The following is a 25,765-nucleotide window of genomic DNA, read 5'->3' as shown; positions in this document are numbered from 1 at the left end:
TTATCAAAGTTATATCACCACTGGTGATACAGCCGATAATTCATTTATAAATCTCCATTCATATGTGTGCATCTTTTCTATTATACTCAACATTTATACATTGAATTCAAATTGAATGCACTGAGTGTTTGAACTTCAGAGTCGCAAATTGTACTGATAGCTGAAAATGAATTTACAATCTATGGGGATTACTGTGGCATTTGATGGACAATTTAGTTAGCTGTGTTTCATAACTACAGAGAGTTTATTCACTTAAATATTTGCTAAAATTACTTGCTTAGGTATTCGCTTAAATCTATTAATGCCGTTTTTCCTTCACCCATGCTGGTGACATATAAAAAGCACCTGCCAAATGTTGGGCCTCACAGAACCAGTGACAAGTGATTGAAACCTTTCACGATATGCTGTGCTTGTGAAGACCTGTCAAGCCAAGTGAGATTCTAGTTATGGCCAATGCTGGTGACACGTCAATGGCACCCATGATGGTGGCATGTAAAAGGCACCCACTACACTCCTGGAGTGGTTGGTATAAGGAAGAGCATCCAGTCATAGAAAGCATGCCAAATTAGATTGGAACCTGGTACAACTCTACGGCTAACCAGTTTTCAGGCAAACCATCCAACCCATGCCAGCTTGGAAATTGGACGTTAAATGATGAGGATGATATATATATATATATATATATATATATATATATATATATTCTTTTATTCTAGTTTCAGTCATTTGACTGCAGCCATGCTGGTGCACCACTTTTGGTCAAGCAAATCAACCCTAGGACTTATGTTTGTAAGCCTAGTACATATTCTATCGTTCTCTTTTGCTGAACTGTTAAGTTATGGGGATGTCACAGAGTAGAAAATAGAAACAAACAAACATGAGGACGTAGCAGAAACAATGTATTAATAAGACGCTCAGAGAAGAAAGAGAGTGGTTGTTTTATGTTTCAAGTATAGTTCTCCTTTGGAAACAGGAAAAAACAGGGAAGCCCAAAGGGAAAGAAGAAAGAAGGAGGAAAAATATCTCCAACTGTCCATGTGGGGTTACATTTCTAAATTGGCCAGGTATACATATACATACATATGCATGTGTGTGTATATATACATACATACATTCATATATATATGTATGGATAGATAATAGGATATATACATGCTTACATGCAAAATGTAATAGCTTGCAATAAAATCAATATATCGGAAATATATAATTTACAACAAAAATATTTGAGATGAAGTAATTTAATACTGTTTTTTTTTAGAGAAATTCCAATCAATCTTTCCTTGTATCTGTCGGTTTAAATGAAAAGATCTTCATTTAGCTGCATTTGACTGCATATGTATGTATGTAGGTTTGTATACATATTGTGTTGTAACAAGAATGTAAAATTGCAAATATAGCATTTTTGCCTGGATAATAAAGTGGTTGTTCTCTAACAAAAGAGTGATGAAAAGCAATTTTTTGACTGTCCATTAAAAGATAATACATTTTAATTTGGTATAGGTATTCATTGGAGATGAATGAACTGAAAGAGCTAGAGACGTAGATGCTTTGTGTCATTAACTATGTGTCTGTATATGTGTATATACTTAAATATATGTGTGTGTATATATATATATGTATCTATGTATACACACACATGCACACACACGTACACATATATATATATATGTATGTATGTATGTATGTATGTATAGAAATTATAATTCAAGGAAGATAGAATGAGTAAACTTTAAACCAAATCACCGCAATTGTTTCTGTGTATTAGTATCAGCTGGTAATTGCTGAATGCTTCACATATTACACACATTCTAGCATTAATATGATTCAACAATAGCTGTGTACTTTTACATCTTCACGTGAGTGGGCTCAAGAGCACAATATACACGCATATATATGTATGTATATATGTATATGTGTATATATATATATATATATGGATCAAAACAGTTTGATTCAAATTTATTGGTAGTTTCAAGCATGATGCTAGTTGTCAGCCATTTTGAATTTGAAAGGCAGAAGTCGATTGTTATCGATTGTTATCTATCTATCTATCTATATATATATATATATGTATGTATATATATATATGCATATATATATATATATATATATGTATGTATATATATATGCATATATATATGTGTGTGTGTATATATATATATATATTATATATATATATATATATATATATATCGAGAGAGAGAAAGAGATATATAGCATTTTTTTTTCTTTATTTGTGAATACAAGCTATCATTGGTTTCATGTGAAGAAAAGTAGGAAAATAACCTAGTATCTCAACAAGTTTTCACGCCAATCACATGGAGAAAGGTCTTCACCATTTTGGAAAACACTGCCTCCATTAGTTCGGGGAGATTCTCATCAATTCTTATGAATAAATCTATGAATCAAGGGACATTACTCTTGGTTAGCATCTTTTGAATGTTTGTATCCCTTGGAGTTGTCTTTTGGGCAGACTATTGTGTGGTCAATTTGTTTCCATTATTTTGTTTTTTTTTATTCTGGGTGTAGAGTTCTTATACTTGTGTACTGAGGTAGTCTGTCATTGGGGAATATTTCTTCCATGTGTGGAGCTTGTGTGCTATGTGTGTTCAGATTTCATGTTCAGGAAAGGGGCTATCTTGGTGGAATTACTGCTCTGGGGTCAATCCATTTGATTAAAACCCTTCAATGAGATGCCCCAGCATGGCTGCTATTAAATGATTGAAACAACTAAAAGACATATGCACACACATATATGCTCTAATACAGCTAGGTCTCCACATTTAATCATTCCACTTTCAACTTCTCTGCATAATGATCTGAAATGTAAGATCTTCTCTACTCTGATGACGGAGGCTCAGTTTATCCATTGTTGATTGCTTCCCTTATGACTGCATATTATGATGAACTACATCTACAAGCATTATTATGGATTGCTGAGTCCCCAAAAACAGCTGTTGGATTTATAGTACCTTTCTTCCTCCCCTTTACTTTTCTCTGTTGTTTGTACTCTGTGTGAGTTGGATTTATCAAAATAAATATATATTCATACCTAAATATTCATTGTCTGAAAGTTTTCACTTTCTACTTTTTCTCTTTATGCATGTTTGTATTTCATACCCAAACTGTTATATTTAATATATCTAATTTGTTTATCTGCACAATTGCCTCTTTATTTAGATACATACACTTATATATGCATACACACATATATACACACACACGTATTTTCCCTTTATATTTTCCCATATAGGATACATAAACAAAGAATCAGATAATCATCTCTTGGGAGTGTTCCAGTTAGTGAGCATCTAGACAATTGTGCATTTGGTGGAGCTGGAAAATGATGAAAATGATAGTATTAAGAGACCAAGTGTGTTGGTGAGTGGGTGGAGGCTGCAAAAGAGTATAGGGGGGAGAAATGGAAAATGAATGAGGGAAGGAGAAGTTGGAAACCATCAACAGTGCAAGTGGGGATAAGGGAAAGTAAGATATGGCAGACAGTGTAGAAATGAGGACAAGAATGATGATATGTTAAGTAAGTTGCAGGAGTGAGTGGGGAAGAGATAGGCAGGAATGATGTCTGAAGAGGGTTAATGATGTATAATGGTGGAGGAGGAGAGATAATGTGGTAACTCAGAGGTTGTGGTTGTGGTTAGAGCAAGTATCAGAGGAGAGAACAATATTAATGGATGAAGGATGGATAGCATTTGAAATGGTTCTGTGTAATAAGAAAAGTAGGTGTTATCAGAGAAGTGCTGTAGTTTGGGGAGCATAGGGTAATGAATAATGAAGTGTTTAGAGCAGGAAAGAAATTGGTCAAAGGGCCTAGTTTTGCACACACACATACTTACATACATATGTGTGTGTGTGTATCTGTGTGTTTATCATCATCATCATTTAACACCTGCTTTCTATGCTGGTATGAGTTAGATGGCTTGACTGGACCTGGTAAGCCGAAGGTTCCAGTCTGATTCAGCATGGTTTCCACAGCAGGACACCCTTCTTTATGCCAATCATTCCGAGAGTGTAATGGTTGCTTATTATATGCCACCAGCATGGGTGTCATTTACATAACACCAGCAATGGTCATGACTCTGATTTCACTTGGCTTGACAAGTTTTCTCAAGCACAGAATATCACCAAGTTCCTGGTCACTTGCCATCACCTCCAATAGGCTCAAAAGTCAAAGATCATGCTACCAACAGTGGCCATGATTTCACAGTTGCCATTTACATGACACCATCAATGGCTACAATTATGATTTCTGTCAGAATTCAATTTTACTGAGGTGGAATGTCGATTCAAATAATCACATTACTATTGATATTATACCTTCATTCCATAGACATATTTTAGTTGAGCACAAGTTTCCTTTGAATTATTTTGTCCCACTGTGTTAGCTATTTGCAAAATAATAATGCACCAGATACATTTGGATGACATGAATCAAGACATTAGTGATGTGATTCAACATCATCTTGTGTTTGAACTTTTTCAACATCACTCCCCTTTACCCAGGTAACCCAGCCAAGATTTATCAGACCCTAAGTTGCATCTCAGCAGCCAAAGCAGCCAAAGTATGTGGATCAATTCTTTTAATCCAAAGTCACTATGTGGTTTATTCAATAACCTTAACTACCCTTTTCTTTGCCAGTTCTGTAAAACCAAGGCACTTAAGACCTTTGCTGAATGAGATTCCTGTATTCTCTATTGCTCTTCTTTCGACAAATTCATCTGCATTTATACTGAACGATGAAAATAAGCTCATGAAAAATACACAAAAACTTATGTTTGCAATGTGGCTTCAGTTTATTGCTTTGCAGTTTCATTTAACTTGCCCATAGTAGTTTTCCTGAGTTTTCTTGAAAGATGAGCTATATATAATTATCTACAATTGCTATTTCTTTGAATTGCAAGAGAAGTATAGTAAAAGAGATTTTTGAAATTGATTAACATCAATTTTAAATTAGTAAATTCAAAGCACTTCATTCTTTATGTGTAAAGTCGTCCAGAAGTACTGTTGATAACACAGGTAGTATTACTGAATTTTATTAGTATGTTACCTGTATGTATATATAATAGTTTCTACTTCTACTGTAGACTCTCTTTATAACAGTAGTTTTGTTATGTTGGGAAGGCACATGGCTCAGTGGTTAAAGTGTTGGGTTATGAGGTAGTGAGTTCATGCCTGAACCAGGCTGTGTGATGTGTTCTTGAGCAAGACATTTTATTTTACATTGCTCCAGTTCACTCAGCTATAGAAATGAGTTGTAGCATCACTGGTACCGAGCTGTATAGGTCTTTGGACAATATAGCTGGCATGCAGTGAGAAGGCTGGTATGCATGGGTGACTGCTGGTCTTTCATAAACAACCTTGCCTGGACTTGTGCCTCAGAGGGGAACATTCTAAATGCAATTCCATGATCATTCATGACCAAAGGAATTATTTACTCTGTTATAATGCGGTTTCTGAATGCTAAAGGCCTCGTAGTACTTATTAACATGCCATTTGAAAGAGGTTTAGTCTTTCTAGGCATGCTACTCCTATAGACGAATAAAATGTGCATAGATATAATCAATAATTATTTATTTATCATGCCAAAATACCTATAAAATCATGAATGCATGCATAAAAGAAGCAAAATATTATGTTTAAATGAGAGAGCCTGTGTTTGATCACTTTGTATGAAAGAAATAACAGCCAAATCTTTATTAAACCGCATTTTATAATCTTAAATATCAAATAAAATTTTCAAATAGTTATCTAATTTATTACCAACTATTTAATGCAATCATTTACTTAAAACGAAATGCTTTCTTAATTACTGCATTCAGATATTCTGACAGCATTATAATAGAACTTAATTGTATTATTTAAATACCAATAATATTAACACCTGTCATTATTTCTGAATTAGTAAAGAGAAATGTCAAAAATTGATGTGACATTTCAAGTACAGGGAGAAGAATTTGTTGGTATTTGATTTTTGGTAATACATTTTTCAAAATGACAGTTATAAAATTAATGAACTCCAAATATTCATAATTAATTAGCTAATGTAGCACGATTACAAAACTAAGTTGTGTTTAGAAGTATTCTTTGGAATCATAAGAGCTATCACGTCTGAGGATTGAACCTACTTCAATGAAGTACTATAAAATTAAATCTTACAATAATAAACTTGAATTTTGTTTCATAAAACACCTTCCTTATTAATGTTACATAGTCAAAGATCATACGATGAGAGCTTTTATCTCATTTCTGCTGTTGATCTTTGAATATAACCTTTCCTAGTTAAATAGAAAGAAGGCAAGTGAAAAGCAGCGGCAAATAACAAAAGTTTAAATAACTTGTGCATTTCATGGATTTCACAAAGTATTTTCATTTGCCTAAAGCTTTGAATAAGTAGTTTCATATTTGTTATGCAACTATACATGAAGTGACATGGAGTATAGATTTAGTTATAAAGCTTAAGTTGTACTACAGTAACAATGGCCAAGTACTTTTGCTTTGTATATATAAAGTGATTACAAGTTTGCCTGAAATAAAACACAATAATTGTTAGTAGAATTTTAAAAAATGATATAATATTCCTATATTATATTATTCCTGATTGTATCAGTCATCCAAATACCTACTCATCAGCTTATATAATTCTTATAACAAAAAACTAGAAATCTAAGGGTACTCAGTTAACATTTCATTACTTTCTGAAAGACAATTCATTTTACCTTCTGCTGTATTAACAGGTTTTGAATATCACTGAACAACTTCTCAACTAAAGCCCAAAAGAAACCGGAATTTTCCAAACTTATTTTATTTATTTTACACTTTTAATGCCTTCTAAAAATTTTCCATTTGAAGCAATACATCGGTTCAGAAGCATATTCCATTGTTCAAAGTGATGCTTTTTAACACCTCAGTTGTATTTTTCTTCACCTTTTCCACATCTGCAAAACATTTTCCTTTAAGGACTTTTTTCAAATGGGGGAACAAGAAAAAGTTGCAGGGAGCAAGACCAGGTTAATAGGGAGGGGGTAAACAAGGTCATGCCATTTTTTGTCAAAAACTGTCTCACAATCAAGACAATGTATGAAGATGCATTGTCATGATGAAACTACCACTTCCCACTTTGCCACTGGTTGGGGCATTTCCATCTCACCATGTTGCGCAAACACTTCAGAACTGGCAAGGAAAATGTCTGGTTAACAGTGTGACCAGGAGGAACAAATATTGTGTGGACAATTTCTTTCACATCGATGAAACAAATAAACTTTGTCTTGATATTGGACTTCTCTTGTACTCTTTGGTGACATTAAATACTTCCATTGACTTGATTGCTGCTTCGTTTCCAGGTCGTAGCAACAGCACCAGCCTTTGACACCTTTGAAAAAAGGTCCAGATCAACTTCCAACTGTTCTTACAGTTCATGACATGCATTCAGTCGTGGCTGCTTTTGATCTTCCAAGAGCAAGCTCGGCACAAATTTTGATGCAACTCTTTTTATTCGAAATTCCCCATTCGTTGGTAAGAGCTCTAGAACATACCAATCATGTCAGCAAGTTCATCAATTGTTCAGCTATGGTCCACCAAGATCAGTTCATGAATTTTCATTTGCTCAATGGTCACCCTGAACAAGCAACAAGTAACCATTCCCAAAGTGTGAAAACCACTCATAAACTTGTGTTTTGCTCATGAGATTGCTCTTCTAAGTTATTTGAAACATGAGAACTGTTTTTGCCGCTGTTTTCCTCAGTAGATAACAGAGTTTCACAGATGCATGCTTTCTCTTCATTTTAGCCATCACAAAAATCGATGAACAGGGGAGAAGCACTGCAAGACAAAGACATATGGCAGTACAACTTGACTCAACGACGCTGCTTGGCAGAATGATGCCTGAGGGTCACATCATTCTAGGGGCAAAATCCCGAACTTCAACGGGCTTGTCCCACGGAGAACGTTTTTAGTTACTTTTGGGTATCCCCTTGAATATTACTTTAAATCACAATCATGCATCTGAAACAATCACCGATCTACTAATAAGTCAGCTAAATGCCATATCCCTAAAATGTTAAATTTCAAGTGAAAGGTTTTGAATAACAAGTTGACTCACAAAAGAAAAAAGAAAGAAATTCAGTTGTGGACATTCTTGCAGTCTAGTATGGCTCAGTTTACTTAATTTTATTAATTTATTACTATAGATACAGCTATTACACACAAGCAAGTATGATATGGTACTATGCTTGGTAACTAGGTAGCCATGAGCAGAAATTGTCATCCTCTCAACCTCCTCCTGTTGAGACCTGGTACACATTTTTCAGCTGAATAAACTGAAGAAATATAAAATGAAGTGGCATATCTAAGTTATCCGTGCCTGTGATATGTTAAAGGCACTGAATACACTCTGTAAAGTGCTTGGTGTTAGGAAGGGTATCCATTCATAGAGACCATACGAAAACAGAAAAATGGAGCTTGAGCAGCTCTCCAGCTGCAGTCAAAACATGGAAAATAGATACTAAATAATGATGATGATATATACATCTTTGTATACTGCAAAGATCTATTTCAAGTCTACAAGCCAGCTTCACTTGAAAATATATGAGATTTAATAGACCTCTTGCATGTAAAAGGATCACATATTTTAAATGCTTTGGTAGATGCTGCAGAATTGATAAAAAGAAAATGTCAATAATATTGATTATATCTTCTCCATGCAAAACTTCTAGCCAACCAGATGAGTATGAATATGTTGAGCATCAAGACTGTTATGTCTGTTTGTCATCTACGAAAGTGTCTCATAGGTTTGTAAATCCAATAATGCCTAAGTTGAAAGATGTGCCTGTATGTGTCTTAATGTGCAATGGCTATTTTCTTTAATTATGAATATAAAATACAAAAGAGATTTTTAGAATTGATAAATTTATCATCAAAATCTTAAACACTGAAGCTTTCAGGCCACTTTTAACATCGTCCTATGAAGCTAAGCAAAAGATAAATAAGAAAATAATTAAGTGAAGAAATTAATGCTACTTTATAATGATTATCTATGTTTCTCATTAATTATATATCCTAGTTGACAATAGAGGAGACACTATTTCTCACAAACTAATCTGAATGTCTTCAGCAACTGAAAAATATTTATATTTCGTCATGTAATAGCTTTAATTATTGAAACAACTAATTATTTGTAAGTAATAGCTAAACATTCATTTGTAATGATACTCTTAAACATAACATTTTTAAAGCTGTGTCCCTCATGACATCTCTCAATAAATGATGATTTTCCAAAACTAAATATGTTTTAAACATAATAATCATTTACAGATTGTATTGAGCCACATGAATTACTAATAAGTTTAATACTGTTATTATCTTTAAAACTGGGACCTCCTTGTAGTTGCTTGACTTGCTTGACATATTCTATCATCTTACATTGGATAATACAGACTTGGATATGTTATTCCTGGAAATGATATGATGGTTATAGATTGACTAGTTGTTGTCACACAGTATTTCCCTGTTTTTAAGGCAAGTAATTTAATGCAAAACAACAAAAGTAAATGTTATGGAGTACCATTATATTCAAGTGTTAGAAAGAAGATAAAATTTGTTAATAATCTTAGGAGTAAAACGTTGGGGACACATTATGTTAGAGATAGCACTGTATTGGTGTAAATGTGTTTGGTCTGATCAGTTTCTACTCAAAATGTAATCTACAACCTCATTGAATAAATGAGATGGCTCTAGTTCATAAATTATTTTTAACAAACTTTTTTAGTTCTTTAGATCACTAAATTACAGTGCTTTACTAAAGGGATCTGGAGCTAAACAACTGGATCCCTGATTATATCTTTCTGATTATTTCAATTAAATTGATGTATCTGGTTGCTGACACTACTTAAAATGTTCTCATTATCAGTTTTCTTTAAGACTATAAAAATATTCAACTCTCCTTCTGCTGATGTTTTTTTCTTCAGAAAACAAGTTGGAAAAGTTTAAACTGAACATCAGCTGTACTAACTAAATTGTTTACAAGTGTCTTCAAATGTCATTAGCACTTCCCCTCCTCCTCCAAATAAATAATGATATGATAAATTTTGCAAAATGATGATAAAGAATGAGCTCAAATCAGGACTAAATTTCTAGAGGAAATAAATTAATGTAACACAAAAAGTCAGATGATTAAAGCTGAATTAGAACAAATGAGATGAATGAACAAAGACAATAATTTTATAAAACAAGATCTTTGACTCATTGTGGTAGATATGAATGACTTATCAAGTAAATATACAAGATTGTATGCTTAGTGGTACAGAAAATAAAACTGTTCAGAAGATAATGGAATTAGGGACACAATCTCTATAAAAAATTATAGTAAAGTTAGTGCAAACATATCTAATGTGCTGTAAAACATATGCAATGAAAAACAGAAAATATTGATCAATGACTGATAACATTTTCTCTACTTGGATTTTTGGAATAGGGACTTACCAGAAAAATACATTTGCTTGATGCTATCAAATTTATTATCAAGTGAGTAGAGTAAGTACTTGTTTTCCACTGACTTAACAAAACTAAGTAGAATATTTTGCTTGAAGAATTTGCTAACCAATAGCCATAGTTAGCTACTGATAAAAAGAAAAAAATTCATTCATACTTTGAAATAAAACGTGTACATCTATATTTCAGGTAATACCTGAGTGCTGCATGAATGCAAATCTTATTGCAAAATTTGTTTTGAAAGAAAATACTAACATAATTTTCTGATACTAGATTGATAAAAGATCATTCATTTATAGAGGTTTTGAATTGTAAGACAAGAAAGTTGCTAAATAATCAGCATTCTACCCAGCATATAACTTCTACAGTCAATTATTATGAAGCTAGGTCAACAGGTTAGTATTAACATATTTAAAGCATGAAACAATAAAAGGAAACTAGAAATAAATATGTGATGAAATAAAAAAAAATCCAAGTCATGAATAATATCATTTTCTTTTACTGGCAAATGTGGGAGACAAATTTGAACATATTTCAGTTCTATTCTGACTTCCTCCGCAAAATATATCTTTCACTGCACTTGTTGAAAAATAGATGAATGAATTACATAGCCAAAACATTTAGTGACATAGACAATAATTTAGAGATACTGTCCCTATAGAAAAAGGAAACAATAGTTGACTTAGTATTACATACTCAATGAGGTAAGTATTAAAAACATAACTATAAAACAAAAAAATATTGATGTTGGTCATTTACCAATATCATTTCCTTTTATGTTAAGTATGACAAAAGCTACGGTTGCCTGAAAAGATCAGAATATAAACGTAACAGCTATTGAATTTTTGAGCCAAGATATTCTTTACCAATATTTGTAATCAACACTGTTCCAGCTGTGGCATCCAATCTTTTATTCAGATACTATATTTAGAACCACATTATTCAGTGTCCTTTTTGTTTTTAAGATAGTAGAATGTTATTTATGACAGAGAGAAAGAGAGAGAGAGAGAGAGTGATAGAAAAGGATATTGAGAGGACAGTGCACACGTGTGCATGCACATGAGAGAGATTGAATACTTGGTTCTCTACTTTATCACATAAACTCTTGTAACAACTTGAAAGATAAATTACTTAATAAAGGCTCACAGTGTGTAATGCAAGCTGTAGCGATAAGTCAAATGGAAAGTGTGAGAGGTAAATAAGATGTAAAGTTCTTTTGAAAAGTATTGGAAACTTGGCTGCAAAAGACTAACATTCAAGAATTAATAGATGAGACAGAAGTAGATAATGAAATAAGACATATGTAATACTTATGTTAAGAAAACTTTACATGAAATAAACTCAAGAACTGACAAATATAAAAGTGTTATAATCATCAAAACTTAAAATTATATCTTGAAATGCAAATCACAATGAAGTTATAACTGTGACTGGTTATTATTTCTTTTAACAATCACTCAATGACAAGATAAGATTATTCTAAGTGAGATCAAACAACTAAAACAGACAAAAGCATTTATCTATATGATATTGTCTATGCACTAAGTTTCTATATCAGTTTATAAAAATTTGTATTAAGTTTAAACAAATGGTGTTGAATAATGGGTTTTGTGAATGAAATGACACAGTGACCAGTATATTCAAAGAGAGTAATTTAAGAACTTCAGTAATTTAATTCAACTTATGAACAAGAAAATCCAATCAATAATAACTGTCCAAAATTCTCATTAATATCAAATAATTAATACACTGACTCACTGAGTGATAGAGACAAAACTTTAATCATAGACAATAAATATTTTGAATTAAACAAACTTTTATAAAATTATGTACACTATTACACTTTTAAAATATGGTGAACAAAGAATTTTGGAGCTTTGAGACACTACAAGCCATTCCCAGGAAGGTTGTTTTAATAAAATACCTTAATATTTTTAGTAAAATATGATCTTAGATTTAAAGCAAAATTTCAATATTTCAGTCATCAGAAATTACTCTAGGAATATAATAACATTTCAGTCTCTCTCTCTCTTTACTCTTTTACTCTTTCACTTGTTTCAGTCCTTTGACTGTGGCCATGCTGGAGCACCACCTTTAGTCGAGCAAGTCGACCCCAGGACTTATTCTTTGTAAGCCTAGTACTTATTCTATCGGTCTCTTTTGCCAAACCACTAAGTTACAGGGACATAAACACACCATCATCGGTTATCAAGCGATGTTGGGGGGACAAACGCAAACACACAAACACATACACATGCATACATATCTATATACATATATACGACGGGCTTCTTTCATTTTCCGTCTACCAAATCCACTCACAAGGCTTTGGTCGGCCCAAGGCTATAGTAGAAGACACTTGCCCAAGGTGCCACGCAGTGGGACTGAACCCAGAACCATGTGGTTGGTAAGCAAACTACTTATCCCACAGCCACTTCTACGCCTATGAAAAAATATATATATATCGTTTATATTTGTTTCCTTTCTCTTGTGTGTAATGTACATCTAAAGGAGAATTGATTTCTCATTGAATCACAGTAGTTATTTATAATACTACATTGCACACACGCACACACATATACACACACATACTCCCACACATGCTCACACACGTGCACATGTCCACAAACATATCCACCTACATGTAAATCAAAATACACCGATAAGAAATTGTTTCTTTTCTTCTATCAACAGAAGTAACCCAAGACACTCACAGTATTGCCACAAATGAAAATTCCTGAATGTTTAGCTTTCTTTCAGTTACTCTTCAAACAATCAAACTTAAACATTCTGTTGGCATTCCATCTTCAGGCTGTATTTAGTATCAATTGATGACATTTAATAAAAACATTTTAAACTTTACATTACAAATTTTGAGAAGAATGATGAAATTAAAAATCTATCAATAACTCTTATAGCTTCTGAGCAATGTAAATTCACTTTTTGTTTTTTGTTTCCTTTATCAGTTATTCAGAATAACAGAGGTAGGGTCAATGACTTTTACAAATGTTAGCAACTAGTTGAAATGTAGCAGTAAAAGTCTTTGTATGTCAATATCTGCAGGCAAAATCTGAGAAAGGAGAGTATTTCAGAGAAAATAGTTCATAGAAACAATTGACTGAGTAGAGTACTTAATAATGATTCTGGGTGGGAGCCAAAATACAAGAGATGAGAAAAAGGGAGATGTGTGTCACATAGGACTCAGCAGTAAGGATATATACTTGGATATTTCTCAAGATGACTGTAGTATGGGAATGGTAAAGTAAGAACAGCTGTAGCATGTTAGTGAAGCAATTCAGCCTTATGTCATATTTTCTTTTGGACATTATCTAAGATATCTGTGTGTGAAACACCAGTTTTAACCCAAATATATGATCAATATTGTATAAGGTCATCCCATAAATAATGCAATTTTTTATACTTCTTTTAGTTTTCAAAATTAAGATAAAATTATTTTTTAATCTAAAATATACTCTCTTGCATTTTCTACAATGCTCTTCCATCTATCTGGTAGACTTGCAAGGCCCCACTCCTTCCAAATTTCAGTAGTCCATGATGAAAAATACTCCTCCAGTATTGTTCTGACCTCATCTACAGAATTCATATTTTCCCCATCCAAATGATTTTGAAGGCTGCAGAATAAATGATAATCAGACGGTGCAATGTCCAGCGAATATAGCGTTTGGGGCATCGTTTCCCATTGAAACTGCTCCAGCCTTTGGAATGTCATCCTCCCTTTATATGGCCGAGCATTATCCTGATGGAAGAATACCTTTCATCTTGAAACCAAAGATGATCGTTTCTCCTCTAATGCTGACATAAGCTGCTCACGCTACTCATAGTAGATCTCCTTTGTTATCATTTGGTTTCAGTTTAAAAGTTCAAAGTGGACTAAACCTTTCATATCCAACCAAACAGATAACACCTTACGTAGGTGAAGACCTTTAGCTTGAGGTGCCAGTGTTTCTCCTTTCCCTTCCCACTGTCTTCAGTGCTTGACATTTTTATAGAGAATCCATTTCTCACCACCAGTCACTATTTGGTCTCAAAAAGGTTCATTCATAAGACATAACAGCAAAGAAAAACACACATTCACTCTCTGTGCATGATCAGACTTGGAAAGTTTGTGAGGAACCCACTGATCCACTGAATTTTCCAATGGCTTGTAGGTGTTGATGAATGGTTGAATGACCAAATCCAAGCTTATCTGCTAGTTCCTCAACAGTTACGATGGGATTTTGTTCCACCAGAGTTTGTAGGATACCCTCGTTGAGCTCTACAGATCTTCCAGGATGAGGCTCATCTTCTAGGCTGTAGTTTCCAGCTCAGAATTTCTGGAACCACTGTTGACACTGGCTTATAGTCATTGTCCGATCCCAATATACTGCATTAATAATCCTCACACCTTCCATTGCGTTGTTGCCTTTATTGAACTCATAAAGCAAAATATGCCAATATGCTTCTTTGTCACTTCCCTTATAGCTTTGAAAAATTAACTGATAAAATCGAACTGCACTCTTCAAATCTTGCACTGAGAATAAGTACAAGGTAAAATTACTACCTGCTTTTATAGCAAGTTGATGCAAGTAGTTTATGCTGTCCCCTGTCTGACTTTTCTTTGATGCAATTGAAAACAACTGCATTATTTATGGGATGACCCAATGATATAAGTTTCACCCGAGTTATACAGAAAGTTAGCAACTGATCAGAGTTGAAGACTATTCTTACCTCAATGAGAAATATAGTTTGAAAGACTCATATTTGTCAATGTAACATAACTGAATATGAGAGGTAAAAGATTGTAAAGTTTGACATTTGTAGTAACTTTGCTAGTGCTTCTTTGAAAACTTTGTGGTCGAAATTTGGTGTTTTTATTGTGGATACTGAATTGTCATGGTTCTATGAGATGTTTTTTGAGGTCTTTGCTCAAAGAAGTAGTGCAATTCATCCCTGAACTGCTTAGGTGGCCTGTTGATAATGTATACAGAAGGATAAGGAATGGCAGTGTATTTACTGTATTAACAGTGATAGTAATATGTCATTAATATGCAATAAGAAGACTGTTAGTGACAAAACCCAACCTTAGGATAACACCAACATTGATATTGTATAGATCAGAAAAATCCCTAAAATTAAGTGGTATGACCAGAACTTTCCAATGTAAGAAACAATAGAAAGATGGAGATCAAAGGTATGACACTTAGCTTGGATGGTAAACCCTAAAGATGAAAATAGGCTGAAAGGAGTGAAGGAGATGATTGTTTTTGACTATCTCTCATCATGGAGAACTTAGTAATGAGGAGAATACATCAGTTAATGTTAAAGATAGATAGGTTGCCATTTTGACTGGAGCCATCCTAATGTATTCCTGTTGCTTGAAATATATCTTTGTCGTCATGGGAAATATCGAAGAGATTTTGAACAAGGAACTAGATCTGGGGAATACTGTTTGAGGGTTATGGAAAGTAACTGTGCACACCTGGTGCCTTGTTGGGTCATAGAGATCTGAGAACTATTCCCACCTGAAGTCTGTGAGACAACTGTGGGAGAAAATATAGTCTGAGAGAAGTTTTGATGAATATGAGAGACATTTAGATTTTCTTTTAGCTGATGAAAGTAACATTCAATACAAGTAAAATCAGATACTACTTTGGCAATGCCTCACACTAACATATCATCAATGACACGAAATTATCACGAAAGTAAATAAATAAGGAACAAGATTATAATGATCGCAATTAGAATGATTAGGGTGAATATGATAGCAGTAGTAAATATTCTATAGCAGAGTTACTATAGCTTATTGTTGTCAATAAATAGTTTTATGTGAAAATGATGGGTTTTTTGAGATTATAAATTATGTGCACAAACAACTGTGAGAATGAAGTAAATGATGTAAATATTCTGGCAGATTTGAACATGAATACATTCCAGTAGATTCAAACATGAATATGCTAATTGCTAATGTATTACATCTCTAGAGAACACCCTAACTTTTCAGATAGTGTGTTTTTATTACACACTTGATTCCTTGATGTATAGGATCTTTGAGACACCACTGTGTTTCAACACTGTTATGTCACTTCACTCAAGGCTATGCCTGAATTGATGAATCTAAATAAGAATTAGAGCTCTTGTTTATAGAATTCAACAAAACAAATTATTTGCTGATGTGTGCTGATGTCTGCCAAGCCAATAATAAATTATCATGTGCTAAGAGACCAGAGAGAATCAAAACACTGATGTACAGATTCAGTTTTAATACATTCAGCCAGATTTGAATGGGAATATGCTAAATAACAACAATTAGCATAGTCATGTCCAAATCTGTTGGGACATATTAAGAATGAATTTGTATGTCATTGTGTTGAAATAGTTTACTTTGTGCAAGATTCTTTTTAAAAACTAACAATCAATAGTATTAATGTGTTGTTGCTGTGATTAAGTAGACCTATTCTTAATAGTGTTCTAGTAGTGGTGACCATTCCAGCTTTGATTCAGATAAAATGTATCAAGGCTATGCTATTTAATATATTCTTCATTTTTTTAAAGCTCACAACCAAACCTGCATTTCAAAGAATTTCTCTTCAAAATCAGAAACTATTTCAGCAGCTGGATGTGTATATTAGAACATTGTTCACATACATAGAACACGGCAGCTACTACACATGTACAAGCATTTTAGATATCCACTTAAAAATAAAAGTCATCTGACCAATCATTTCTTACATATGCACTATAATCCTTGTAATTAGAAACATTCAATCCTCATTTTGAATTCCCTACTGTTATTACAACAGATTTTGCTTTTCTGAATTAGCAGAACAAGTTCATCTAATTTACCCTTCACTGTGCTCCTTGAATTTACCTTTCAGTTTATTTGTCAAATTTACTTTTTACTATTTCTTGCTGTAACATACTCCTAAACTTCACACTAATTTTTGTGCCCTAAACCTTTCCAATTAAAACTGCAATTTTTAGAATTTCCTTACACTATAAATTGTAAAAATTGAATCTGAGGAGCAACTACATCAACATCAGCAGACTGACAAGACCTGAATAGGCCATTGGCACTGGTCATAGGTCACCTTATCTGAAATGCACAAAGGAAAACCAAGTATTTATAGAAGATAGCAGATACCATTGCCAGTCATATGTAAAGACTTAGTTGTTAGTTGATAATAATAACAAGAAGAATAACAATAACAACAATTAAAATAATAATGATGATGACGGCAATAATAATAATCCTTTCTACTATTGGCACAAGGCCTGAAATTTGGGGGAAGGGGACTAGTTGATTACATCGACCACACTGTTTCACTGGTACTTAATTTATCAACCCCAAACGGATGAAAGGCAAGTTAATCTCAGTGGAATTTGAACTCAAAACATAGCAATGGGCGAAATACTGCAAGCATTTCATCCAGCATGCTAACAATTCTGCCTTACAAAGGCAAATAATAATAATTTTAATGAAAGCATTCAGTGATAACATTGGAATGGAATTTGGTCTTGATAGACGTGCCAAGGGCACTTTCTAGAAAGGGAAACTGAAGAACTTACATTCAGTGATGTTGGATGTTGACACAGTCAAAAAGATCTCAAATACCTCGGAATAAGTGAGGGCTCTGGCATTCAACATGCAAGTATGAAAGAGATGATCAGGAAGGAGTGTTCCAGGAGAGTTCAAGCAGTCCTAAATCTGAGTTAAATGCACATAATAAGGTGTTAGCTATAAATTCCTTAGCAGTTCTGGTCGTTATTTACAGTTTCAATGTGTTGAACTGGAATATGCATGAAATATGGAAGATTGACAGGAAAATCTGTGAGCTGCTGACTTGCAATAAGATGCACCACCCAAAGGCAGACACAGATTGTCTTTACCTACCCAGAGCTCAAGGAGTTCGAGGCTTGATTCAATTTGAAATTTCCTGCAAAATCACCACAATTGCACTGGCAAAATATCTTGAAACATCTAACAACTGGATACTAAAGCTCGTTGAAAATCATGAAAGACCTAAGAAGTTTCATTCTGTTATGAAGGAGAGCAAAAAATTTTCAAGTGAGTTTATGCATAATACCCAGGTTGAACAATATGATGGAAGTGCAGCAACTGTAGTTGCAAAGAAGGTGAAATCAATAGTAAAGCAAAATGTGTTTGAACAATTGGCTGATAGGTGGGAACAAAAACCTCTGCATGGCAAATATGTGGCCCACAGCAAACACACTGATGTAGACCAGAAGCACACCCATCAGCAGCTATGGAGCTCCAGGTTAAAGGCAGAGAGTGAAGGTATTATCTTGGCTACCCAAGAAAGAACTTACTGATCTTGAACTATCAAGCTAATGTGATGAAAAATGGTGTATGTAAACCCAAAGTGCTAATACTGCAACAATGAGGTAGACACAGTGGACCACCTAATCTCAGGATGTAAGGCTTTAGCACCTGTAGAGTACAAATCAAGACATGACAGAGTTGGCCAATATCTACATTTGATAATGTGTATCAGCATTATATTGGGTTGGCAACTAAGTTTCCGCCAATTTTTTTTAAATTTTGGAATTTATTGCTTTTGTAAATTTTGGAATCTATTTTTTTTTTCGAGAATTCTATTTTGGAATCATTTTGGAGTCTGTTTTTTTTTTTTTCTAGTTAATTTTAGTTAATTTTTGTTTATTTTCAGATCATTAAAATGGAATGTCAAGTTAAGAAAAATGAGCATTTTCGACACCTCCTTCTTTTTGTTTTTAATCAAGGTTCTAAAGCAACAAAAGCTGCTTGCAGCATTTGTGCTGTGTATGGAGAGGGTGCCATAGCTGAAAGAACCGCTCGTGATTGGTATGCCAAGTTCAAAAATGGAAATTTTTACCTCACAGACGCACTTCGTTCTGGCCGTCCAATTGAGTTTGATGAAGAGAGATTAAACCAACATTTGCACGAAAATTCTTGTCAAACGACAAGGGAACTGGCAGAGAAAATGGAATGCTCCCACACTGCTATAGAGAAGCATCTTCATTCGACGGGAAACGTTCAGAAGTATGAAGCATGGGTTCCACATGCTTTAGGTGACTACAAAAATCAACAATCCACAATCTCTGCTGGTTTGCTTTCTCATCACCACTCAACTCATGGATACAAGCAACGATTTGATTACTGAATCATTACTGGCGATGAAAAATGGTGCCTGTACATCAATATGAAGCAGTGTAAGGAATGGTAAGCCCTGGTAAACAAGCAACATCGCACATGAAACAAGATCTTCATCTGCGTAAAACAATGTTGTGTGTATGGTGGGACTGGGAAGTGATTATCCATTCATGAATTGCTTGAACGGAACCAAACAGTCAATGCAGAACTCTATGTTCAACAGATGGAACGACTCAACATGGCTATTCAAGAGAAACGACCTAATCGGCAGCATGGAGGTCTTCTGCTGCACGACCATGCCCGCCCTTATGTCGCTAATATGACCAAGGAAGTCATTCAAGTGCATGGCTAGGAAGTGCTGCTACACCTGCCGTATTCTCCTGATTTGGCACCAACAGATTTCCACCTATTTCGATCTCTTTCAAATGCTATGTGCAGAGTTTTGTTCAACACTAATGCAGAATTGAGTGATGGTTGGATTCATTTTTTGAGTCGAAATCGGGTGATTTCTACCAACGAGGTATTGAAAATCTTGTTGAACATTGGGAAAAAGTTGTAAACAAGAAGGGTGAATACATTATTGATTAATTAGTTGTTATTTTTTATTAAACCTTTTTAAAAAATTTTAATTTAAAAAAACAGCAGGGACTTAGTTGCCAACCCAATAAAATCAAAACTGCTGACAAATGGTACAAGCACCACCCTGTGGCTGTAACTGAGGGAGAAAATGTAAGTAATCTTTGGGACTTCCCAGTATGTACATATTAGACCATCAAAGCAAATAAACCAGATATTGTTGTGAAAGACCAAAACAGTAAAGTCTGACATGAGCATACCCTGTGACAAGAACATCTCGGCAAAAGAATTTGATAAGATCAGAAAATACAAAGATTTGCTAATTGAAATCAAAAAGATGTGGCGTCTCAAGATAGTTACAATACCAGTGATTGCAGGAGCACTTGGAATGATCAAAAAAGGAACTGAAAATTATTTAAGAATGATCCCTGGCTTACCATCCTTCAGGAAGTGCAAAAGATTGTCTTAACTGGTACATCTTACATATTGAGAAGAACATTGTCACTCTGAAATTTCCTTCCTTTTCCCCACTTCTATTTGTTTACTTTTTATTTTTTTTATTTTTTCCATTTATTTTTTATTTTTTCCTTTTTCTCTCTATCTTCCCATTTTTCTCTATCACATGACATTGTAAATGAACAATCTGGTGTGTTTATTTTAATGGCCCACCATTAAAATGTATACAGTATGTTTCTCTGCCCTAGGTGTCAGGAAGACACTTGGCAAGAAACAGAAACAGAATTGAAAGAAGATGATAATAATAATAATAATAATAATAATAATGATAATAATATATCTTGTGCAGAATCATGATAAATTTATACAAATCGCTACAAATCATAAATAAAATCAAAAACTGCTTTGTCTTCAAAGAAGCCATCAGAGGCTTCAATGATAGATAGTTAGGAGGAAAAAAAAAAGAGAAATATCAGAAATTGACAAAAAAAATCTTAGCTAAAATGGAAGTTGCAAAATGTCATGATAAAGTAATGAAAGGAGAAAATCTCACAGTCAGTCATAGAAAAAGCTGAATAAAGTGGAAGTCAATGAAGAAAATCCTGATACTGGCTGATAAGTGAGGGATATAAAGTAGAGAATAAAGAGTTATTGATTGTGTACCAAAAGTCACCCCACTAGAAACCACCAAAATCAATGTAATGAAATAGAATACACACTAAGCAACTGCAGAATATATGAAGACGGAGAAGACACAATTAATCATATTGTGTCTGACTTTCCAGTCTTAGCTAAGAAAGAATGTCCACAGACATTATAGAGTGGAAGTTGCGGAAGTTGTGCCAGCACAAAGAAATGCCAAATGGAAAATGGACAGCATAAGCATACACAAGAAATGGTATAACAGGAATGGTGTAACAACCATATATGGTGCATTCAGGAATGCTTCAGGAATGGTATAACGACCATATGTGGTGCATTCAAAACATATCTGACTTCAATCAGAAACAATCCTATAATAGTGGAGGCTTTTAGGATGATAAAAAGCCATGCAGATGAATAACCAAAACCACAGGACTTACAAATATGCATAACATGCAGAAAATGGTCATGTTAGATATTACAAGCTCGTTATATGAAACACCTTTAATACAATGAATATAACTAAAACCAAACACTGCTATGTAGTGCAGTGAAACCACACTATAAAATTAAGCATACTGAACATTAAACAAGCAGGAGGAGGAAGGGGGAGCAGCAGCAGCAGTGGTGGTGACGGTGGTGGTGGTGGTAGCAGCAGGAGGAGGAGAAGGAGGGCAGCAGCAGCAGTAGTGGAGGTGATGATTTGTTGAATAATTACTTCCAACAAATATACAGTACCTGAAATTTACAGGGAGAAGTTAGTTGATTATATTGACCCCAGTGATGGACTGATATTTTAATCAACTTCAGAGGAAAGAAAGACAAGGCTCCTTTGTTGGAATTTGAAATTAGAAGGTAATGAGCCAGAACAATTACTGCAAAATATTTTAGTAGATGCTCAAATGATTCTGCCAGTCCATTGCTCAAACTTTAAAATTTGTAGGGCAAGAGGCTTCATCAATTCAAATGATCATCACACCATTGATTATTTCTACACATATAGCTTTAAACATCCATATTGAGGCAAAGATTAAAAATTAAAAACTCTGTTATTCTTACAGACATCATGAACATTGTTGTTGTTTGAGCTTAGATAAGTTTTTTTCAAGCAAACTTCAAATCAAAGGTATTCATTCAATCCTGGCCCATCTTGTCAGTCTATATCTTTGCTGATATTTATTTAACTCTTTCGTTACTGTATTTCTGTTGAGATGCTCTGTGTTTCTTTAAATAAAACAAAGAATTTAGTAAAATAACTCAGCTAGTGTTAGGAATATAAATTGTGACTCAGATTGGTGGAGGATTTTAATTCAAAACTTATGAAAACAAGACATTTGTATTACAGAGCCAGAGACGGTTTCAGCTAGGTTGGTAACGAAAGGGTTAATGAGTATAAGAAGGTGAGCTGGCAGAATCATTAGCATGTCAAGCACAATGCTTTCTGGCATTTTGTCTGTCTTTATGTTCTGAGTTGAAATTCTGCCAATGTCAACTTTGCCTTCCATCCTTTTGAGGGTTGATAGAATAAATACCAGCTGACTACTTACCCCACCTCAATTACTAGCCTTGTACCAAAATTTGATATTGATATTTCTCCTATGAATCATTTTTTAAATTTAAGATAATAGGGTAGAATTTGGACAGTGAACTGGAAGAATTGCTCCTAAGTTGTAGAGTGGCAGAATTGTTAGAGCAGTGGACAAAATGGTTGCTGGTTACTGTTAGGAATTTAAACCCACCAAAGTCAACTTTGCTTTTCACCTCTCAGGACTGATAATGTAAAGTATAAACCAGGTAATGGATTAGTATATTTGCTAGAGCATTAACCCTTTCATTGCCAACCCGGCTGAAACCAGCTCTGGCTCTGAGTACAAATGTTTTGTTTTCATAAGTTTTGAATTAAAATCTTCCACCAAAACTTAGTCACAATTTATGTTCCTAACACTAGCTTACTGATAACTATGTTGTTTTACTAAATTCTTTGTTATATTTAAAATTAATTAAAAGAGACACAGAGCATCTCAAAATAAATACAGTAACAAAAGGGTTAAATAAAATGCTTTGCTGTCTTTGTTCTACTTCTTAACATTCACATTTTAAATTCTGTGAGGTCAGCTTTGCCTTTCATTTTTAAAGAAGTAATATAAAAAAGTATTAATCAATGTAGTGGGATACAACAGTCTCTTCCTCCAGCTGTCACATTTTAAGAATTCCCTGGACCTAATGTGCAAACAATAAAAGGATGTCAGTGTCTGAGTATCTAAAACAGATTGAAGTCACGGTGCATGCTGCTATTGAGTCATATTCAGTTATGGAAAATGGCAGAGTTAGGATTTGGAAATGATCTTTTATTGTTGTTTCTAAATTCTCAGACTTATGCAGCATAGACACCTCATCATTAGTGTGTCTTTGATATTGTTTTCATACCAAAAAACAAGAAGAAAAAAGTAAGTGCTCATAACGTTCTTACCATCTGTCAAACTTGGAATCAAAGCTAATTGATGAAGTTAGTGCAAAAAATGTTTAATTTTGGTTTCACAAATCAAGAATTGAAAAAAAAAAAGAAAAAGAAAAGTTGAGCTAAATGAGAAACTTAGTAGATCATCATCATCATCATCATCATCATTTAACATCCATTGTCCATGCTGGCAAGCTGGGGAGCTGCACTAGACTCAAGTCAGATTTGACATGGCTTCTACAGCTGGATGCCTTTCTTAATGCCAAACACTTTACAGAGTGTACTGGGTGCTTTTATGTGGCACCATGTGGGTCCTTTTATGTGGTGCTGCTCAGGCAACTTTATGTGGCACTGCACTGACACTTTTATGCATCACTGCATGGGTGCTTTTACGGTATGTTTTTCTAAAAAGAAGAGAGAGGAGGAAGAGGGGTGGGTGGAGAGAGCAATTAGCTGAGCTGAAATGCTAAATAATAGGTCTGATAATGATAGTTTAGGATATTTTTTCCCTTCCATATGTTTAATTTAATTGATTGAATGCTATCTTTGACAAAGTGGTGTATAGAATAAAGTTAAATAGAAACAAAAGAATGTTTGACTAAACATATTGTTGCAAAGGAACAAAATATTTTCTCCTGCTTGGATTACACTCCACAGTGTTTTATAATCTATTGAACAAGATCAATCACTGATATTTGAGTTGATTCCAGAGTGTTAGACAACACAGAACTATAATAAAAGTAAATGATGTAATATAAAAAAAAAATTCTGCAATCATTATTTGCATTTCAGTTGTTGTGTAGTACTCAGACTCACAGACAGAGACTAATGTTATTGCTGATGTTTGCAGAAACATTGTTGTTTAAAAACAAATATAAACATATCTCTTGCACTGTTTGCTTATCCCCAGCCAAAGAGATCTGTTTTAAAGAAATCCTGTTCAGGAATTAAAGCTGTTCTTGAGATTTATTGGTGACAAGGGATTGCGTATTTATCTAGAAAGCTTTCTCAGATTCAACAACATGATAATTGCATAAATTCCTGCTTTACAATTTTAGTGTTGGTGTTAGCAATGGCAAAAAAGAGCAAAAGAAATTGCATTTACCACTTATAAGAACCTGAACAGTTTTGAAGTGCAAGGACATTTTACAGACAAACAGAGATACAGAAATTTCCTGTTTCAAGGATTCCCATGAAATATCAAAACACTTGAACACCTCTGACATTTTAAGATAAATATTTTGAGTTTCAAAGCTGAACAACTCTTGATAGTATTCAAAGCATTATGCAAAAGAAACCAAAGGTGTAGATTTTATGTTATTTAACTGTTAGAAATAGTTGTTAAATCCACCTCAAATCATATCTTGCTGTCTTAAAGAAAGGAATGACACTTTAAATAATGCAGTCCGAGGGACACTATGTTTAACAAAATGGCAGGATCACCAAGACATGGAGATAAACAATAATAACAGCAATAACAACATTATATAAATAGTGTTGTGTGTGTGTGTGTGTGTGTGTGTGTGTGTGTGTGTGTGCATCTGCATTTGTTTATATAAAAGACCTGAGAGAAAATATTAATCATAGATCATTATGGAAATGATAATAATAATGGAATACTCCCCCCATGCAATGAGTGGTATGTAATAATCATTACAAATACTTTGACATAGGAGAATTTGGGGGAGTCGGTCATAGATAGTCGTGTCTTACCTGACTAAATATACTGCTATACTGGAGTGGACGTTATAACAGACCAACATTAGATTACAACATGTATTGTATGTTTTAACCAGAAGAAATAATACCAAACAAAAAATACCTATATTTGTGCCTGTGTCGGTGGCACATAAAATCACCCACTACACTCTCGGAGTGGTTGGTGTTAGGAAGGGCATCCAGCTGTAGAAACACTGCCAGATCTGACTGGCCTGGTGTAGCCTTCGGGCTTGCCAGACCCCAGTTGAACCGTCCA

At 34.0% G+C, this 25,765-nt stretch overlaps 1 protein-coding gene and 1 long non-coding RNA gene across 2 annotated transcripts in view; both read right to left on the bottom strand.

Annotated features, from left to right (window-relative positions):
* The window catches only part of LOC115209871 (retinal guanylyl cyclase 2-like), an 870,127-nt gene that overhangs the window by 380,078 nt on the left and 464,284 nt on the right, over nucleotides 1-25,765 (bottom strand). The gene's annotated exons all lie outside the window — the stretch shown is intronic.
* Nucleotides 25,675-25,765, bottom strand: part of LOC118762549 — a 29,154-nt gene continuing 29,063 nt past the window's right edge. The window contains exon 3 of the long non-coding RNA XR_004998302.1: nucleotides 25,675-25,712. This is a non-coding gene — a long non-coding RNA (uncharacterized LOC118762549). The remainder of the gene's footprint in view (nucleotides 25,713-25,765) is intronic.

This window comes from Octopus sinensis, linkage group LG3 (genome assembly GCF_006345805.1).
Source record: "Octopus sinensis linkage group LG3, ASM634580v1, whole genome shotgun sequence".
Lineage (NCBI taxonomy): Eukaryota > Metazoa > Mollusca > Cephalopoda > Octopoda > Octopodidae > Octopus > Octopus sinensis.
This window is presented reverse-complemented; position numbering and strand designations above follow the sequence as displayed.